At 39.6% G+C, this 21,703-nt stretch overlaps 1 long non-coding RNA gene across 1 annotated transcript in view; it reads left to right on the forward strand.

The window, feature by feature from the left end:
- The first annotated feature begins 12,901 nt into the window (after positions 1-12,901).
- LOC311618383 overlaps positions 12,902-21,703 on the forward strand; it is a 28,784-nt gene continuing 19,982 nt past the window's right edge. The window contains exons 1-3 of the long non-coding RNA XR_014794314.1: positions 12,902-13,152; positions 15,271-15,360; positions 16,564-16,676. This is a non-coding gene — a long non-coding RNA (uncharacterized lncRNA). The remainder of the gene's footprint in view (positions 13,153-15,270; positions 15,361-16,563; positions 16,677-21,703) is intronic.

Consider the following 21,703-nt stretch of genomic DNA (forward strand, 5'->3'; position numbering starts at 1 on the left):
CACCAATGAGCCCTCCTGGTGTGTTTCTTGATAAACTCTCTTCCTCATGTAGGTGTGCTATTGAATCTAAGCAATTTGGGTCACCATCTTTTCCTTTATGCTCGGTATGTACATAGTAGAGTACCTAACACAAGTTAAGAACTTCTTTTATCTCAGCAAAGTACTATTGAACAAAGCACTTGAGGTAATATGATGATTACCATTTCTGGTGGTCACTTAGATACTAAATCAGGGATTGTCAAACTATAAAGTTCACAGGCCAAATCTGGCCTGCCATCTGTTTGTTTAAATAAAGTTTTATTGATACTCAGCTAAGCTCATTCACTTGCACATTGTCTGGCTGGTATTGTGTTACAATGATTGAGTTGAGTACTTTTGACAGAGACCATATGGACCATATGGTCTACCAGACTAAAATATTTATTATCTGGTCTTTTACAGAAAAAGTTTGCTCACCCTTGATCTAAATATTTGCATAGATCAGTGGTCCACAAACTCATTAGCCAACAGAGTCAAATATCAATGATTGAAAATTCTTTTGAGAGCCAAATTTTTTAAACTTAAATTTCTTATAACACCACTTCTTCAAAATAGACTTGCCCAGGCTGTGCTATTTTGTGGAATTGCCACACTGAAGGGGCCAAAGAGCCACATGTGGCTCGCGAGCCGCAGTTTGCCAACCATGGGCATAGTAAGAAGACAATGACCGTCTTAATGTATAATGAAGACTGGTGTAAACATCAACCCAAATGAACTTCTAAAAATTTATTCATACAAGGTAAAATGTTGACCTACTTAAAAGGCAGCTTATTTCTACAAATAAATATTTAGGAACTTGTATTTTCAATGTGAACACACACACACACACACACACACACACACACACACGTGCACACACTTCAAGCCTAGAGAATTGGGGTTTTTATTCCCCAAATCTACTCAGAACTTCATACTTACCAAACACTGTTTATACAACTGCTTGTGAGGTATTCATTTCATTTATTGATTCAACAAATATGAAGGACTTGCTTTGCTCCAGGTACTGATGCTTGGGATTCAATGGTAGAAACTTTTTTCTCCCCATTTCTTATATGAGAAAACCGAGTCTCAGCAATAAGTAATGTATGTAGGACTGGACCCAAATCTCCTGACCTTACACTCAGTCTGTTCAAGTCCATGAGAGACATAGATTGAAAAAACATTATACAGATTCATTACAAACATAATTTTTCTCTTCGGGGTTGATAATTCTCTGTCTATTTTTCCCCATAAGGTTTCAATTATGGGATAATCTATGAGGCAATCTATTGTAAGTGTGATCCTGATATTAAGCATGACGTTTACTAAGCTATATGGATGTATTTTCTCTGAAGCTCAATATTTTCATCTGTACAATGGGAGTAAATATATTCAACTTTTAGTTTATGGAAGGTAATTTGATAGGACACAGTTTACTGAAACTAAACACAAAGTCCTGCACCATTTAGGTTTAAACATTCTAATTTTTTATTCCTATACTTACAGGATCTCTCTCTGGTATAGGGTAGAGCATATTTAGAAATGAATTAATACACTTACTAACACATATTTACTGAGAACCTGCTACATGTAATCCAGCCTGGCATTCCCATTTTCCAGCTTGTGACCCAACTTGCTTAATACAGCGCACATCTCTTTGTTGTAAAAATGGGGAGAAACCACACTGGTTTAACAGAGCTGGTGTGTGAATTGACATTGACATAAAACATGTGAAAGCAGCACAGTGACTGCTTTGCACCAGGGGCTCAGAGTACGTTAGTTGCCTTTCATCTACCTGTACACTAGAATATTAAGGTGCCATCAGGGTAATATTACTACAATATTAGGAAGCAAATGAAGTCATGCGGGTATGAGAATGAAGAGAATGGCTGTATTTCTTAGTCTACCCAGGCACACCGCGGAAATGGCCATACTCTCCAAGGTGATGGCAGGAAACTACATCTGATGAAAACCCCTTAGCTAGCCCATCAAAAAAAAAAATCTTGTTTCTTCACCTTGGTTTGAAATTCGAAGACAGAAGAGAATTCCTTTTATTGCCTCAGTCGCCAGGAGCAATTGGACACATTATATATAAAAATACTACTTAAGGGTCAGGTAATTATTCTAGTAACTTGAGGGAACTATCTTGGTAATGAAAGCAACACTCTTATCTCTTCTTAATTCTCAAGTCTAAGCTCCTTCCGTGCCAGTGTGCTTTAAAAATCAGACAACGCCGCTGCTGGCTGTCCTTCCATGACGTTAGAGAAAGTGTTGAACACTGAACAACATCAGGGGTGTGTTTCCACGGATGAGAAGGGCTGTCTTGTGTTAGCAGTGTCAGTATGGGAGAGACGTGAAGGCACAACAGACTATGTTTATGTAGGTGCTCTTTCATGTCGGGTGCTACACTTATTGCTTTTGATTAAGATGTATGATTGTGTTACTGGCTATGACATTTGTTGAGAGAAGGAAGATCACCATGGGTGAAGTGCAAGAGAGTAAAGAATGAGGTGGTAGATGAAGTGTGAATGAAAAGTTACATGCACTGATGTCTTGTTTATTTGACTTAAGAGTTCGAGATAAAATTAATCTATTTCATTTTTCGCGTGTTAGAAGAACTTTCTTAAAAACGAACTTTCTAATGCATAATCAAAATACGTTTAAATAGCCTTTGGGAGGTAGCGGTAAGTGTGTGTGCTGTGGTGGGGCTGAGCGTGAGAGTTGGGGACATTCTTCTTAGAAAAGCTTAAACTGCTTCCCCATGTATGATTCTATTTATATTCACAATGCTCAGCGCAGATTTTTTTTTTTCATGAAGTTCAAATGAAAACCCATTTTATCTGTTAGTTTTCTGGAACACTGTGAATGCAAACCCAAACTCATCATCTCTGAGCACAGAAATTAAAGAATGAAATGGAGTAGAAACTGCAGCTGTTGAACAATCTAATTTTACTGTTGCCGTTAAAATGGTGAGAAAAACCTCAAAACCACGGACATTTAAAGGGCAGAAAATAAATGCAACATTGAAGGTTGAATTCCCTAAATAGCACCTGGATTTTGGCAGCTGAAAATGATGCGGGAGTTCACAATGAAGAACTGAAGTTCTCCCAGAGCTGACCGTGCTCTGAATGCACACCGTCTTTCTCTACTTGCTAATTCGGTTTCGCTAAAGGAGAAGCTGGGCATGACACTGCCTCCACGTTACAGCTGGAGAAAAGGAAAGAGTGAAGCTCTAATCTGCCCCAATTCACAAAGCGATTCGGTGGCAGGGTCAGAAATAGAAATCTAGATCTTACTCCTGGACCAGAGCTCTAGTTACTAAACCACATTCCCACTCTCTGGTCCGTCTAAATATCTTTGTTTATTTGCGTGTACAGAATGGAACCCAAATGACCAAAGAAGGCCCCGCCCTGATTGGGGTTATTAGGGCTCTTCAGCTGGCCTGGGCTGGATCCGCCTCCAGGAGGGCTGCAGGCAGCTGAGACCCCTGCCTGCTATTTTCTCTTCAGGACCATCCATTGCAAAGCCGTCTCACCTCCAAGCCTCTAAGCTTCATTTTGCTTAGGAATGCATCATAAAATGATGAAATATTTCTTCCTAAATTAAAAATAAAAGTGGAATCATTTTTTTCAACTATGCATATTTTCATTGTAGAATATTTTCAAAGTAGAAGCAAAGAAGGGAGGAAATAAAATTTCATAGTTCACTAGGAATGTTAACTCCTGCTAAGAACAACAACAACAAAAAACAAGCATCTTCATTTTCATTCTTAAGAATTTAGATGGTTTCCCTTCTTGGTTTAAAATGAAAAAAATCTTTACTGTGTGTGTGTGTGTGTGTGAGTGTGTGTGTGTGTGTGTGTGTGTGTGTGTGTATACATGCAGTTATATAAAGTATATACAGAATCAAGGAAAATATTTATTCTTTTCTATCAGGGCACAGAAACGAGCCCGAATAAAACTTCAGCCACCCACAAGGCAATTTAAAATTTCATTTATTTTAGAATTTTCATTGAAACACACAGAACCAAAGGCCTGAGAGGATCTATCGGAATAGCCTGGGATTTAGCAATCGCAGCCTTGCTCAGATGACTGCCTGACTCACTGGGATTCCTGATCAAGTAATGTGCCAGAGGGCACGGACGGAAGCTGGTATTAAGATAGACTATCGATTCCATAGATTGCCTTCTTGGGAAACTAATTATTGTTTAATCTTTACATGGGTAGAGTTTTTTTTGAAAAAATTTGTCAACAATAGAAATACTACTTGTGATCCTCAAAGTTCTTGTCTCTGATTTTATTGCTTTACTTCTCCATCGTTTATGGTATCAATAAGCTAGTAGAAATGGTGGTGGATACTGGTAAATCCCATAGAAAGTATGTTAAAGATCAAACATAACCTTCACTGCAGACATAGAGGTGCCTACTCCTCTTTACTTAAAAAAAAAAAATCCTGACTTGAAGATGCCCTCTTCTTTCAGAGAGCCAACATATTTTTTTCTTCTTTAACTAATATTTACACAAAAATAAAGTTTTATTGTGTGCTGCAAGTGAATGCAAGCTTTGTGATGAATGGGGAGTAGATTTAAATCATAGACTAACATGCTTCATTAGTATATTATTAACCAGGTATCATCATGAAAAAGCATAATAATCACATATAGGAATGTTAATACATTATTAACTTTTTAATAAATGGGAATGCTAAGAATTTTAACATTATTTAATCTCGATGTGGTGCAGTCAGTCGAATTATATTAATAAATTACTATCTCACTATGATATCAGGGGAGGGAGGTGTCATTTCATTTTTCCTTGGCCATGAGAAGAGATTTAAAGGTATTTAAAGAGATTATTTTTTTGAAGTTTATTTCATTTACCTTCCCTTTCAGCATATAAAAATGAAATTTTCACTTAACTTGTTTGTGCCTTTGAAATTTCTGAATGCTTACATTTTATCTGCAATATCATATTATTCTAGTTAGAGTTTTCATGACAGAAATAACTTAGTACCTTGGCTAGAAATGTTATCATGAAGAACTTTATGCTAACGTGGCAATTGGGTAATGAGGATTTGTAAACCGAGTCAGAGCATGTAATTCTACTCATAGGTTCCTCTCTGTCTAGATTTTATGACTTTAAGTACTTCATGATCAGTAAATAATAAATTCAATTTACTGGATAGAAGTTTTGTCACTTAGAAATACTCACTTGGAATATATATTTCTTAATTGGCATCAATGGCACATTTCCCAGGAAGCATAACAAAATGGATCATTTAATAGATGCCCAATCTCTCCATCCATCTATCAGGGCGGCACATGATGTTTTGACTTTAATATGGTAATTATCTCAGGCTGACTTCAGAGCAGGAAGCTGCCTCCCACACAGCAGTGCTTAATTACTTTAGACTTCAGCTTGCCAAGTGAAAAATTGACTGTTTTTTTGCACATTGCATGGAATTGAAATGATTTCATTGTCATTTCAGTTGAAATATAACCTGACATCAGCATAGAATCATGGGAAAGATAATGCAAAATTTCTCTGAAATTCTAAAATGGTCTGAAAGCTGCCTTATTTTTTTATGAAGCTGCATTTCATTTTCGGAATGTTAATGAAGATCCACTTCATCTTTAGAGAAGCAAACTTTTAGGAATTCTCTTCTGTGAATACATTTCAATGGCAACTCAATAAAGGGCAACATTGTTAAGGAGCTACACTTGAATGTAAACTTGGACAATTAGGGGGCAGAAGAATAATTGGAATTGGTGTTGACATAATTAGTAGTAAAAATTGTTAACTTGGGCATGCAACTATTAAAATAAAAGTGATCATAACTATCACATTCAGAAAACTTAAAAAAAGCGTTTCTTTATGCAGATTCTGCATAATGATAACTTTAATGTGTTGTTGCGTGACATAAACTAAACATTAGTACAATAAAGTGGTGAAATAAATTCAGCCTATCTTTGTGTTGAAATGTATCAAACATGTTTTTCTTCAGATTTCAGTTGTCAATCACATGCTACTAATTGAATACTTTCAAAGATACCAAAGGCAGGTTTCATGAACAAAATGTCCACAAAGACGTGCTACTGGATAAAGGGAGAAAGCATAATTATGAGGGAAGACACTGGTATAATGGAACAAATCATGCCCAAGCCTTCACTCTGGCCACAAGCACTGGGTAAATAGTAATGACACGTTGGCCATGTAAACCGCAGGGGAAAGTAATTAACTTTAACAGAAGCTGCCCTTGATTTAAAGCCACAGGGGAAGTAATTAAATTTAATAGAAGTCTCTCCTTCTAAACAAAGATATAAGGTATTCCTATAATCAAATATTACCTTATTTTTTAAAAAATGTGCCTATAGCTTCAGGTAGCCTGCTTATAGAAACCAATTTTACAACACCTAATGAGCAATCAATGATTGAATACTGTGAGCCATATTGGACAGTAATCTAACGTCCACACATCTGAGTTATGACTCAAGAAATGGCGTGATGCTGCCCTCATGGCAGACTACCTAAAACTAATATCTGGTCTTATGATGGAGGCAAGAATCTTTGGGAGAAAAGTAGAATTGAGAATTTGGGAGGTAGGGGGGCAGGTCCACTGTGATCCATTTTGTATATCTGCTTGACCTATAGCCCAACTTCAGCCGCTGGGGCAGCCATTGCCTTGTTGAACTGATTCCCTATCCCAGCTTTGGGAGAAACTAAGTTTTCCTTCTCTAAAAGGTGTGTCCTTATCATTGGGATTCTCCAGATGAGCTCACGAAGACCTGCATCTATGTTTATCGACATTGAGCCAGCCCAACGGAAGCTGCCTCAGGATCACCATGGGTACCATGGTGTAGGACGCTCACTGATCACCATGCCTTGTATCACAGCTCACTGCTAATGGCTGACTGTTCACTATGCCTTATATCACAGCCTGAAGGAAAGGGTGCCTTTTAAAATGTTTTGTAAGGATCCCTTACTTGTTAAGCGATATAACGTTTGGACTTTGTCCTAAACCTCGCAGAGACCCCTAAGGGTCAGCACAGCCTGGGTTGCTCTCTCCCCTTTAACTTTGTGTTAAGAACACCAACAATGAATTTATTTATTTATTTATTTATTTATTTATTTATTTATTTATTTACTTACTGTTTTTACTTAATCAAATAGGACAAGGTAGTATAGATTGAAGGTGAGAGTTTTCTTTTTCTTTCTTGAATTTAAGATTAAGAAAACCAGGTATCCTGCTTACTTAGAGTGCAGGGTATTATAAAGAAGCAGGGGAAAAGGTGCCATCTAGAGAAGCCACCCAATTAAAACCAACACTTAAAACAGTTTCACTCTTCATACCACAGAGTTTACAGATAAGCAGGGTGATAATAGCCATGCTCTGTGTCCAGCCTTTAAACCTTTTTAAATTCTGTAATTAAAAAATTACCTGTGTTGTTGCAAGTATTACAGATGTCCCTGTTTTCCCCCCATTGACCCCTTACACCTTGCACCCACTCATGTCCCCCAGGCCTTGACCAACTATTACCTGTTCCCATGGATATGCATATCCTATATAATAAAATACTAATATACAATTGTCCCCTTGACTAGAAGTTCGACCAGGAGTTTGACCAGGAGGTGGACCGGCTGGCCAAACATCCTCGACCCCTACCCTTGGCCACCCCAGCCCAATTGGGGGGGGGGAGAGCAGGCTGGATGAACCCCACCTGTGTATGAATTCATGCACCAGGCCTTGGTATGCCTATAAATTCATTGGTGAAACTCTTCCTGCCTCCATGTCTCTTCCCTCTGAGATTCTGCAGTCTGTTCCATGCTTCCATGACTCTGGATCTATTTTGTTTCTCAGTTTATTTTGTTCATTAGATTCCACATATAAATGAGATAATGTGAACTTGTCTTTCTCTGGCTGGTTTATTTCACTTAACATAATACTCCCCAGATTCCTCCATGCCATCTCAAAGGATAAAAGATCCTTCTTTTTTATAGCTGCATAGTATTCCATTGTGTAAATGTACTGAATCTTTTTTATCCACTTATCTACTGATGGGCACTTGGGCTGTTTTCAAATTTTAGCTATTATAAATAATACTGCTATTAACATACACCATCAACTAATATCATATACAAGAATAAACTCAAAATGGATTAAAGACTTAAATGTAAGTTGTGAAACCTTAAAAATCCTAGAAGAAACAATAGACAGCAAAATCTCAGACACCTCTAGTAGCAATGTTTGTTGATACATCTCCTAGGGCAAAGGAAACAAAGGAAAAGTATACAAATGAGATACATCAAAAGGAAAAGCTTCTGCATAGCAAAAAAAAAAAAAACAAAACAAAAAAAAAACAACAAAATACAAAAAAACCAGCAACAAAATGAAAAAGGATTCCACTGTATGGGAGAACATCTTTGCCAATGATACATCATATTAATTTTCAAAATATATAAAGAATTTATACAATTTAAGAAAAGGAAGAAAAATAATCCAATAAAAAATGGGCAAAGGACCTAAGTAGTTGCTTCTCCAAAGAGGATATACAGAAGGCCAAGAGACATATAAAAAAATGCTCAAAGTCACCAGTCATCAGAAGGATGCAAATTAAAACGACAATGAGGCATCACCTCACACCTGCCAGAATGACTGTCATTAACAAATCAACAAATGACAAGTACTGGCGAGGATGTGGAGAAAAGGGAACACTAGTACATTGCTGGTGGAAATGCAGACTGGTACAGCCACTATTGAAAACAGTATGGAGTTTTCTCAAAAAATGGAACTGCCATTTTACCCAGTGATCCTACTTCTAGAGATATATCCTAAGAAACCTGAAATACCAATCAGAAAGAACATATGCACCCCTCAGACTTTTTAAATTGAATTTACTGAAATGATATTGGTCCCCAAACCATACAAGTTGCAAGTACAACTTAATAAAAACATCATCTGTACACTGCATCATGCACCCATTGCCACAAGCAAAGTCTTTTTCCATCCCCATTTCCCTCCCCTTTGCTCACTTCCACCTAGCCCCTACCCTGATTTCCTTCTGGCTATCACCACACTATTGTCTGTGTCTATGTGTTATACCTATATATTCTTTGGCTAATCCATTCACCTTCTTTTAGACATTCCCCCTTCTTCCCTCCTCTCTGACAGATGTCAGTCTGTTCCATATACCCACACCTCTATTTCTATTTTGTTTATCAGTTTATTTTGTTCATTTAATGGTTCCACATAGATGTGAGATCACTGGCATATTTTACTTAGCATAATAATCTCCAGGTCTATCCATTCTGTGGTAAAATGTAAGATGTCCTTTTTTATGGCCACATAGTATTCCACTGTGTAAATGTACCACCGCTTTTTTTTATCCACTTATCTTCTGATAGACACTTGGGCTGGCTTCAGATCTTGGCTATTGTAAACAATGCTTCAATGAATGTAGGAGTGCATATATTCTTTGGAATCAGTGATTTGGGTTGCTTCAGATAAATCCCTAGAAGTGGAATTGCTGGATCTAAAGGCAGTTCCATTTTTTTAATTTTTGAGGAAACTTCTCATTGTTTTCACAGTGCCTATACCCATCTGCCTTCCAAACAACAATGTACAAGAGTTCCTTTTTCTCTACATCCTCACCAACATTTGTCATTTATTGATTTATTGGTGATAGCCATTCTGTCAGGTATGAGGTGATATTTCATTGTTTTTTTTTGTTTTGTTTTGTTTTGTTTTTATTTTATATTTTGTTTTTGGGTTCTTTACATTTTAAAAAATTATCTTTATTATTGAAAGTAATGCAGATGTCCCCATTTGCCCCCATTGCCCCTCTAAACCCTGCCTCTCCCAACCTCCAGACCTTTGCCAAACTATTGTTTGGGTCCATGGACTATACATATATGTTTCCTTGTTAATCTCTTTCCACCAACTCACCCACCCTCCTCCATCTTCCCTCTGAGACTGTTTCTTCCATCTTTCCTCAGTCTGTTTCATGCTTCCATGTCTCTGGATCTATTTTGTTTGTTAGTTTATTTTGTTCATTAGATTCCACATATGAGGAAGGTCATGTGATATTTACTTATCTTTCTCTGACTGGCTTATTTTGCTTAACATAATACTCTCCAGATCCATCCATGTTGTCTGAAAGGATAAGGTATCCTTATTTTTCATAGCTATGTACTATTCCATTGTGCAAATGTACTACATCATTTTTATCCACTCATCTACTGGTGAGCACTTGGACTACTCCTAGTTCTTAGCTATTGTAAATTGCACTGATATGAACATGGGAGTGCATACATTCTTTTCTGCTTGGTGTTTCAGGTTTCTTAGGATATATTTTTAGAAGTGGAATCACTGGGTCAAATGGAAATTCTATTTTTAATTCTGTGAGGAATACTCTTTTTTATAGTGGCTGCTCTAGTCTGCATTCCCACTACCAGTGTACTAAGATTCCCTTCTAATTTGTATTTCTCTGATGATTAGTGGTATTATGTGTTTTTTTTTTTTTTTCCATATCTCTTGGCCATTTGTGTGTCCTGTTTGGAGAATTGTCTATTCAGGTCTTTTGCCCATTTTTTTTTTTTATTGGATTGTTTGACTTCCAGGTGTTGACTTGTATAAGTTCTTTTTATATTTTGGAAATTACCCCTTATAAAATGTATCATTGGCAAATATATTCTCCCATACAGTGGGTTCCCTTTTCATTTTATTGATGGTTTCTTTTGCTTTGTAAAATATTTTTGTTTTGATGTAGTCCCATTTGTTTAATTTTCCTTTGTTTTCCTTGCTTGAGGAGATATATCAGGAAAAATATTTCTGTGAGAGCTGTCTGAGATTTTACTGCTTGTGTGTGTGATTTTTCCTAGTGTTTTAATGGTTCCATGACTTACATTTAAGTCTTTTACCGTTTTGAGTTTATTTCTGTGTATGGTGTAAGTTGGTGGTCCAGTTTAATTTTTTGCATGTACCTGTCCAATTTCCCAACAGCATTTATTGAAAAGACTCTTTACTCCATTATATGTTCTTCCCTCCTTTGTCAAATATTAATTGACCACAAAGGTGTGGGTCTATTTCCAGACTCTCTGTTCTATTCCATTGATTTATTTCTTGTTCTTATGTTAGTACTTGTCTGTTTGATTACAATGGCCTTGTAATATACTGTAGCTCGATACCAGGTATTGTGATATCTCCAACTTTGTTCTTCTTTCTTAAGATTGAAGAGGGTATTCAGGGTCTTTTTTTGGTTTCATATACATTTTTGGAATGTTTGTTGTTCTAGATCTGTGAAATATGCATTGTTATTTTAATTGGAATGGTGTTGAATCTATAGATTGCTTTGGGTAGTATGGATGCTTTAATAATGTTTATTCTTCTAATCCATAAACACCCCCTTATTTGTGTCTTCCTCAATTTCTTTCTTCAATGTCCTATAATTTTGGAGTACAGGGCTTTTACCTCCTTTGCACCCAGACTTCTTTTAGACATTCTAGCTGAGTGATCTTGGCCAGTTACTTTCCTGCATCTTACATCTATAAAGTGAGAACAATAATAATATCTGCCACACAGAGCTATGGAAATCATCAAATTTTTCATGTTGTGCACACACATACAAACACACACACTCAGTGCCTAGAACAGCTCTTGGTGCATAGTAAACACTGTCTAATTGTCAACCCTATCACATACAATATATGTTGAAGTTCATTGCTTATTGACAGTAACCATTCCACATTACACCCAGTGTCATAAAAGAACATCCCCCATGGTTTTATTGGAATTCCACACTCCAAACTACCTTGTAAACATGGGTTCTTATATATTATGTTTTAAGCAGAAGCTATGCAGTCACGATCCCTATTGCTCAGAGAGCAGAGTGGTGGTGGTCTAGTTGGGAAATAGGGGGTGGTGGTCTAAGGGTGGAGGAACTGAGGGAAAGGAATAAAAAATAAAGTTAGCATGGAGGTATGGTTGTGAGAAATGTAGGTCAGGATGGTTTGCTAAATCACAAACAAAAGCCAAAATAATGCCTCTCCTGCAGTTATGAATTATGCCAGTTTTCCTGGTTAGCCCAGAACTAGCATCAACTGAATGAGTATTCACAATACATTTGTCAATTATATATTTTCCTGTCAAGTAGTTGTTGGATGGTAAACCACTGAAAAAATATATTTTTTTCTTTGTTGGATAAACTTTTCACAATAGAAGAATGTAGTGAAGGCTTCTGAAATAAATCTAGTGGCACTGGGGAGTTTACAAATACTAGCATATTAATATACAGCTAAAATAATAATAAAAAACACCATGCTGCTAAAGATGTTTAGTATTATCAGCTCACTGCAGGAGTTTATTAGAAACTCCTGCTTTCTTTTATTAAAATTTCAATTGGCTTGTGAATGAGATCCTATGTTAGTGTCATAAAGTGAGAAGCCAGAAGGAGAGGATATTGGCATTTAAGTGCAGATTTCATTTTAAAAACACTTTGCATTATAAAAGAAGATTGCATATTGTAAATATTACATATAATGCTCGTGGTGTTAAAAGTAGTGCTAGTAATTTTTAAAAATTCATCAAATTGTCTTTGTTTATGATGATATCTGGCAGATTTTATATTTCTGTAGTAAAGTTTTAAATTTATCCCAAGATGTTTTTAGTTATAAGTCACAAACACGGTTTTAGAAAAAAAAGTTTTCACAAAATGATGCACACGTGCCATTTAATGGGCATCCTCTTCGGCAGTAGCACATGACAATCGTCTAATTTTATAATTAGCTGGTTTTTTTCCTTGTGCATCTTGGAAGCTTTTGTGAAACTAACTCGGTGTAGCTGGGCAGCAAGATGGGTCGCAAACCGTAATCTAGGGTTGAATGCTTGGTCGGTGTTGTGGTAGTAAATTACATGGAGCGCTTTCTGCAGCAAGCCCGGGATTTTCCTTCCTGGGATTCCACGGTCACTGCTTCTTTCCCCGGTGAAAACCGTTTCAAGCGATGGAGGCAGGCAAAGTTCTGAGGTGTGACAGCTGGGGAGCCAGGATGAAAACCCCGCTTCTCTGTCTCGGCATCTGGAGTCTCCATGGAAGTGAGAAGTTTGCAGGTTTGCAGCTGCAGCCCTTTCATGACAAGTTCGGTACATTTAACACATGGTTGCTTGCTTAGAAAATATTTTCCAGATTTACCGTGTTTACAGCATTGACATTTGAAGCTGAAGTCCCTTCCTCCTTGATTAGAGCAGGGAGTACTCGCAGACTGCCTTCTGGCTTTATTGGGGCTGGGAATCTGGGAATGGGTCACTTACAATTTTCAAACAAATCAAAATGCACTTTGATCTCTAGTCCAAGTTTCTTTAAATGCAAGGAGTAATAATAATAAATTAGCCCAACTTAGCTATTTTCCTCTTAAATATGGTCATTCCTAATGTAATCATTTTATTGCATTCCAAACCCAACCAACATATTTAATTCATCTGATTCAAAGTATATATTTTCTGAGAAGGTACATTAACTCAGCAAATTAGGTAGAGGAAAGACAGTATGTGTGTGTGTATGCATGTGTGTGTGTGTGTGTGTGTGTGTGTGTATTTTTACATTTTAAGCTACAAATTCTGTGAGAATATATATTAATACAAGCAGCATTTCTCTTTACAGATATTTTCTCACTGAAATCTTATTTTATTTACAAATATTTAGGCTCACTGAATGTTGCCAGAGTAATATTTGAACATTCCATCAATATAATACATTAAGAACAAAAAGGATGTGATTTTGTATGTTCCAGTGTTTAGCTAAAATTCCTAATTTAAAATTTATCTTAGCAGTTTAATTTCATGTTCATATCATCAGGTCTATTTAACATTGATTTGAATCATGCCATTCAGATAAGATGAGAAATAATTTATATTGAAACAATATTTTCTTTTTGTAGAACCATAAACCTACAGTTGAGTGTCACAAGGCTCTTGGCTTGCTAACAGGCATGCATAAGGCATTCATATAAATGGGATACATCTTACCATCCTCATCTCCACAGATATAAGCCCTGTTGCTTTAAACTGGATTTACTGGAGCCCAGATGCAAAATCCTAAGACTTTTCTTTAACATTATTCACGATGTTGAATACAATATTTCTCCTTTATGACTTAAGGTAAATGATGGCACACACAACATGAAAAAGCCTTTTATAGAATAGACTTCAGATTGTGATATTTCAAATACAAAACAAAAGCCATCTCTATCCCTCCAGCAAAACAAGTCAAAATAAAACCCCTTAAAATTGCATTAGGTAAGTATCAATATTGATTCTATAATTTGGAAGAGGCAGGGCAGTCTGCTCCTTTTAGGGTGCTAAGTTTTCTTCATTTTCCCTCTTCCCAATAAATAAATGCTAGATATTTGCTCCGAATAACAGTTAACTCAGCCCCGGATGACTTACCTGAGCAGCCAAGGGTTTGTATTGATTTTGATCTTTGTAGAAAGATAGGTTAGCGAGTGGGTTTTTTTTTTTTTTTTTTTTGAAAGAATAACTTCAAAAATCAAATCCATTTGGGATTAATCATGGAGTCAAACATTTTAATTTGAACTGGGAGAATGAAAAAGTATAAAGATCCATAATGAAAAGCAGTAAAATAATCTAAGTGAATCTTTTTATTAAAATGGTTGTTTCACTATAAACAAGGAACCATACAAAATACAATTTGTATATTCTGTTACGAAAAGCATCATGCTAGGCAGCCCAATACTAACATTTTATATGGGGAAAAAATGCTCCCCTAAGGAAAATGTGCATATCTGTTGTTTCTTTTTAACAAAGATGGAGATGCTTATAAAGAACTTAGCAAAAACTTCTAAAAATAAAACCTCTTTTGCCGTCCCTCACCCATTCTACTGCATACTCTGTATATGTGAGGGATTCCCCCCTCTTTTCTATTCACATGGAATTGTCTGACTCCAATTTAAATTGCTAGCCAGTGTTTCACAGCTTTGCACAGCACTTTCTAACCCCTTTCTCTTGGGCACCTCTGTCTGAAGCGAAGCTTGACTGTCTCTCAGATTCCCGAAACAAACACGTGTATCTACTTGATGGTTTAATTGTAACTGGTTAAGCTCAAAAAATGAGCAGCAGGTTCAGGAAAAAAAAAAGTATGGGTCACAACCAGCCCACAAAACCAAAATCCTCAGCAGAGATGCAAATATGTTATTATTTGAAACAGCTGCCGTGTAGCCTCCGACACTTATTTTTTCTTTACAGATTTTTCCTGAATAACTTCATGCTGGGGTGGTATACCCTTTCATGCTTTCCCTGGTGACTAAAGCTCTCCTGCCATTTACCTTGCTCCAGGTAATTTGGGGAAATACCACCGACATGTATCATTACAGAGTCTGTGTAGTTGTTTAGCTGCTAATTGATTCTCAAAGGGAAGCAGGCTGATGCTGTCACTCTGATGCGATGTTAAAAATCCTTCAATTTATTTAAGATGCTCATTTTGCTGAAATTAAAACTGCTAGTTATTCTGGATATTGACTGCAAAATGCTTTTGCAGAAGGGAGGATAATAAATATTGCCTTAATTAGCTGCCCCCACCCCCACCACCTGCCAAATCTGTGCACGTTTTCAGGATTGAAATGCTTCTTCCATTAAAAAACAACAACAACATGTTACTACAGTTATAACTGTTGAAGTATTTGATGTATCACATGATAAAAATTCAATCTGGATGCTTTTAACCCAGGGATCAAGAGGACTCATGCCCTATAATCAGAACTTAGAGGACAGTGCCGTAAATAACGTGTTTCAAATGGTTTCATCTCTGTTAAGTCCTTATCCAGTAACCCTGTTGTTAGTGTCTGTGTTGTGATGAAGGCGGTGATAGAACAGAAACTTTCACAAGTAAAGTGTCCTTGCTTTAAAAACAGAGCGTGGTGTTGATTTTTTAAAAAGTACATTATTCCTGGGAGTGGGTTTATCAGCAGTACACTGTTACAAGACAAGCCACGCCATAAAAAGGATTAAGTGGTGCTGTACAATCCTGATTAAGTCACAGAGCGATTCATGCGAGTTGTCGGAGAAACCGGTGCTGCCAAGTCTCCTGAAACAACACAGGAATAAAAGTTTACTTTCCTTGCACACACAGCTCTTTCCTGCGGGATCTTTCCTAACAATATTCAAACATCAGCTCTTCTGCAGTCAATAAAGTCTGCCTGCATTCAAAACAGTCTTCAGCCACAGAAATCCTGTCTGTGTCTTCCTGTTTTAATAAGGCTCCCGTGATCTGCAGATGGACCTGCATTCAGTTCTGACTCTGCCACTTCCCTCTGAGCAACGTTTTTCACCTCTTTGGTTTCCTACCTGTACGTCAGAGGGAATAAAACTGCCTGGAAAGGTTGTGAGAGGCGAACACACACATTGCATATAAAATGCTGAACACAGTTCCCAGCACATTTTAAGCACTGAAGATATTGTGAAGGGGAAGAATTGTAAGTCCTGTTTCCACAACGATAAGTGCTTGAAGCAAAACGTGCTTTTGTTTTTTTAAATCTACAGAGACATCCTTATTATATTATTCGGATGACAACACTAAATGGTGGCAGATATGAGAATGTGTTGCACATGCAATGCCGTGCCCTGAAATTTAAGATAGGTGCAAAATATTTCACGTATGTGCGCCTTTAAAATGCTTTTCACAAATGCTTCAAATTATTTACTCAAATAATATATTTAGTGTGAAAAATATCCCAAAACTGAAATTAACTTACTGAATTTTTTTACCTGTCAGCTGCTGTGAGAAGGGTTCATTCACCCAGTTCAATTTTTATGTGAGAAATTAGTTTCAGGAGATAATTTCATCCATTTCACGAAATGCTTTTCATATGGGCTCTGGAGTGTTATATATTCTAAGTTAATATTTAAGGCAAAAGAGGAGAAAAAAAAAGAAGTCTGTTGATTTCACACACGGAATTCATTCCACACTGTTTTCACTAGTTTTTCCAAGACCTCGAGGGGATCCGACAACAATAGGCTGGATGGAGTGCCATTAGAATCATCATGCAGGAGCAGGCACATGGGGCAGATTGTTGATATTTCAAAACTAGCCGGCTTTCTTTGTGTTTGGACACAATTCATGAGATGCCTTGGGACAGAACCATGTCTCCTCTGCACTACAGCGAGATTATTATTGGAAAACAGGGGGAACCACCCATCAGGGCAGCTCCCACATCTCACCCCAAGCAAAGTTACTCTATACCACGGTAAAGGTTGATGATGTAATTGCATGGATGACTTGGAACCCTAAACTTTAGATGTTTAAACTTCATTCTGGATGGTGTCACCTTTCTGGGCGGTGCTGCAAACAGGTTTGAGCTGGCGTGGGGTGCAGTGGGTCTGGGGCCAGCACCAATATGGTCCTAGGATGAGGAGCAGGGCCAGTGCTTTGTTATTCGACTCAGGGTGCTGTGAATGGTTCAGTAAAGCTGCGTTTGATTGGGGGGGAGGGTGTTGGTGAGGGGGGGCTTCTCTGCCTGAGCTGGAGAGAACCAAAGAAGGAGAGGAAGTAGACAGGGGCGGGAAGGAGAACAGGGAGCCGGTGATGGGGTCCGCAGAGAAAGACAGTTCCTTAGAGCCATGGGAGTGGGACTGGGGTGGAGGAAGTCCTGGAGCGGCTTCTGGAAAATGACCCTCCTCCACTTTTCTGTCCGAACAGAGGCGAGCAGTAGGGGGAGCCCACCTCGGAGCACAGCGCTGGCCAGAGAAACCCTGCGTGTGGGAGGTGCATTTTATTTGTATTTATCATCACAGCGCAGCACGCATTTAAAAACCGATTGGAGTGATTTCCCCAAAGGGGGAATGCTGACCCCATTCCCACAGCCTCCCTTACCCTCAAAGGGCTAAGGGTGCCTGCCACGCAGCGTTTGGAAGGCTGTTGTAAAAGTTCCAGACCCGTCCTTCCCGCCTGCGCCTGGGTCTGAGGCTGCAAACCGGGAGCTCGGTGAGGAGGACCGTGGAGTGGGCAGGCCTGGCAGCAGCTGCGAGGCCCCCCGAGATGTGTGGCAGGTGGAGGTGGAGGGGGGCGGGGGGGAAATAGTGGCCATGCGGAGACAACCTATTTAAGCAACTGTTTGCGCTACCATAAAAACTCCTCGGCGGCTTTGAGAATGAACTCTCCAAGGGAGGGTGCCGCAGGAGGCAGTCGGAGATGGTATTTTAACCAGATGAGCAAAAGGAGCTTGCAGCTCTGGGAGAGGAGGGCCGCGTCGGGGACAGGCCTCCCTGGCTTCCTGGGCTTCATTTGCCTGTGAGGCCACAGCGCTGCCCCTGGGGGCCTCGGGAGGAGGCAGCCGCAGAAGGGAATTCAGGCTCAAGGGCTGCAAAGGGGCGAGCGTAGCTCAGAAACCTCAGGGAGGGCCGATCAGCATGCAGACGGGTACAAAGCACTTCTTTGTCTCCTTGATACCATGCACGCTTTCACCTCCACAGGCACAGAGGAGATTCCTGCCATCCCCTCAATCACAGCGTCTGGCAGGGCAGCGGTTTCCAGAGCCCAGGCCCACAGGCAGCAGGCTCTCCCCGGCCTCTAGAAAGGACAAACCAGGCTAGCCCTAGCGGGGCAGCCCTGCCAACCCAGCCCCCAGGAAGCCTCCGGATTGCAGGCCAGAGTCTCTGCACCCCCACTCCCAGATCTCTGAGACTCCACAGGCCTCAGATGTGTGCAGGGGAATGTGGCAGCACCAACCCGACCCCCGCCTCAGGTCCCCCATAACCCGGGGATGAGTTTTGGCACATGCACTGTGTGTATTTCAGGGGGAAAGTCAGCTGAGGAGGCAGAGGAGGGCAAAGAGGGTCTGGAGCATCCCAGCAATGAAAGTGAGGTCGGGCCACATTCAGTCGCAAAGCTTTCCTGCAGGCAGGGTTACCTTTTGGGTTTCCAGACTAACAAAAGACAAACGGCTGGTGGAGCCATTTGGCCACGGGAATAGCAGGGAGGAAGAGCAGGGAGGACAGGCCGCCGGCTGGGCTGCGGAGAGCCCTGTTCTCTGTGGTGTCTGGGGCTGCTGCTCGGGGCTGCCCACCAGCATGTCCATCCCAGTGCAGGTAAGGCTGGTGATGGAGGATTGCGGCTCTCTAGCTCCGCTCTTGAAAGCCGTTATCTGGCTTAGAGCATCTCCCTGCTGTAGGGCTGGGAGTCTTCTGCAGGTGTCTCCTGAGAGCTGCCTGCCCTGCTTTGTGTTATCTGCTGGGGAGTGTATGTGCCCTGCTTGCATCTAATGGATATTTATTCTCAAGGACCGGGAGCCCTGGGGCATGACATTCCAGTGAGTGAATGGCACTGAAGTACTGGGGAAGAGGCATTATGGGTCCATTTCGAAGCTCCTTGACACGGGAGGTTTTAAGCAGTTGCGTGGTAGGGAGAAGGTGGAAACCTCTTATGTAAAAATGTGCAGCAGGCACAGGGTTATCACTTATTAATTAATGCATGTGATGCCAGAGATTTCTAAAGAGCAGTAGGGAAAATAAATCCTGGGGGTATGGGCCGTAGTGCTAGGGCTAGTGGCGGGACCTGCCCACAGTTCTAGCCACCTCTTAGCGGCTCTGTTTCTCTAGATGTTGCTTCCTTAGCAGAAACATTATGAGGCAGAGATGCTAATGCAACTCCTTTGAATATGAAAAAATAGAAAGAAACCCCTTTTTAATCTCTGTTTTTATGGCTGTGAACATGATTACATAGAGGCAAGTCAATCCCAATGGAACACCATGGATAATACAAAGTAATTGATTGGCCTTTATCATTTTCCGTTACTATATTAAAATAACCCCATAATATCAAGCGGCAGTCACTGATACATAAAGGAGAACAGGAGTTGATTATGTCTAAGGGTAATCAGGTCAGGGAAGTGTGAAGGTAAGATAAATAAGGTAAACACACACAAAAAAAATGGAAAAAGCCTTAAAAGAAGCAAAAGGGAGTTGGTGGCAAAGAGTTTGCATAATAGAAGGGAGTGCTGATGTTTGAAATGTCATTAAGCAGGAGGCCCCCGGGACAGCCCGTTGCAGCTGTGTGGCTGCAGTGTGCCTCGGCTGGTGTCCCAAGCCACGGGGGCAAAAGCTGAGTGACTTTAGCGTCTCAGGAAGTGGAACAATCCTTTCAGAATACAACGTCCGCAGCCTGGCTGTTACTGGGCTATGGAATTTAGAAAATGAAACAGGGAAAGCATTTCGCTATGGGTATTTCCCAGGCGCTGACGCAATGCCACCAGCATGGCGCCGCAAGCAGACACCTCAGGAAACCCCCGTTTGCAGCCAACTTTCCAAATTGCCAGAGACCAGTGGGGCTTTGTCAGATCTCCCAATGCCATGGTTTGGGTCCCAGTGGCAAGCAGCTGATGAAGAGCTGTTGAGAAAAAAAATTGCATCAGCATAATGCCTAGCTTCATTAGTCTGTCTTCTTGCCTGAATATATCATGATTGTGTATATCTTTCTGAATACATCTATTGTTTCTCAACAACTATTCATACCGACTCATGCCTACATACTACTAATTACATACTTTACATGAATATGGCCGATTTTAATTCCTATCAACATTTTTCTCTTTTGAAAATACTTCTATATAAAATACATATATGCATTTTGTATTTGATCAATGAGGAAATATATTTAGGAGCAAGTTCATTGAAAATATACAAGATATTTGTTTTGGTCTCTGTGCCATTATATTACATGATTCTCATTTAGTTTTTAAAAAACACAATGTCATACATGTGTTAAGCAACCATCCCAAATAACCATGTAGTGGTTGGAAGTCAGTTTCCATATTCACACTTAGAAGAGGATAAGAAAGTCATGCCCACCACAGTGATCAGCCCTTTGGATAAAGTAGCGGTCAGGATATAGCTTAAGGTGGTGGAATAACTCACCTCATGGATAGCTGTCATGCTCTCAAGAGGCACTGGAAGTGGTTGTTTAGTCAGTAGAAGAACTCTATATCCTATATGAAACGTGGGGGTTCCAAATTAAGGAAAGGGACCAATAAGAAAAGGTCAGATTCAAATACAGAACTGCAGCATATATAGTATAAACCAGAGACAAAGGGCCGTGAGGCAGGGATTTTTGATTTGAGAGAGAGAGAGAGAGAGAGAGAGAGAGAGAGAGAGAGAAGGAGAGAAAGCCTTTCCCATTGCTGGGGGGCGGGGGAGGGGGATTCATACCCTTTGGGGACACCCTTGCCCAGATGGAGTTTCTATCTGCTTCCAATGAACTACATTTTAATGAAAGAAGCCTTTTTGTCCACGAGTTTATTCTTCAAACTTTGTGAGGACAAGATCCAATCGGAAGAAAAGTCTGCACCATGAACCCCACGTTTCAGTGGGAGGCTAGCAGATGGCAAGTGAAGCCCAGATTCCCAAAGACCTTGCCTGCCATAGTAGAACTTTTTCCCTAAGGAAAATAGAAAGCCCATATTGATGTTTAAGGAGAGATACAATCTGACTGGATAATTTTGGGATGATGGCATTTTGGTACAGAGTAGAGAATAGGTAGGAGTGGAGTCAAAAGGGTCCATCATTCCATGTATTGATCCGCTGTCCTGGTTGAACTGTAATGAACTGTCTCGCTAAGTATGAGGGGATTACACCAAAACAGCCACACCTTGTATATTAATACTCATGTCAGGACATGGGAGAAAACTGA

Source organism: Pipistrellus hanaki (genome assembly GCF_964339955.1).
Source record: "Pipistrellus hanaki genome assembly, chromosome: 2".
NCBI lineage: Eukaryota > Metazoa > Chordata > Mammalia > Chiroptera > Vespertilionidae > Pipistrellus > Pipistrellus hanaki.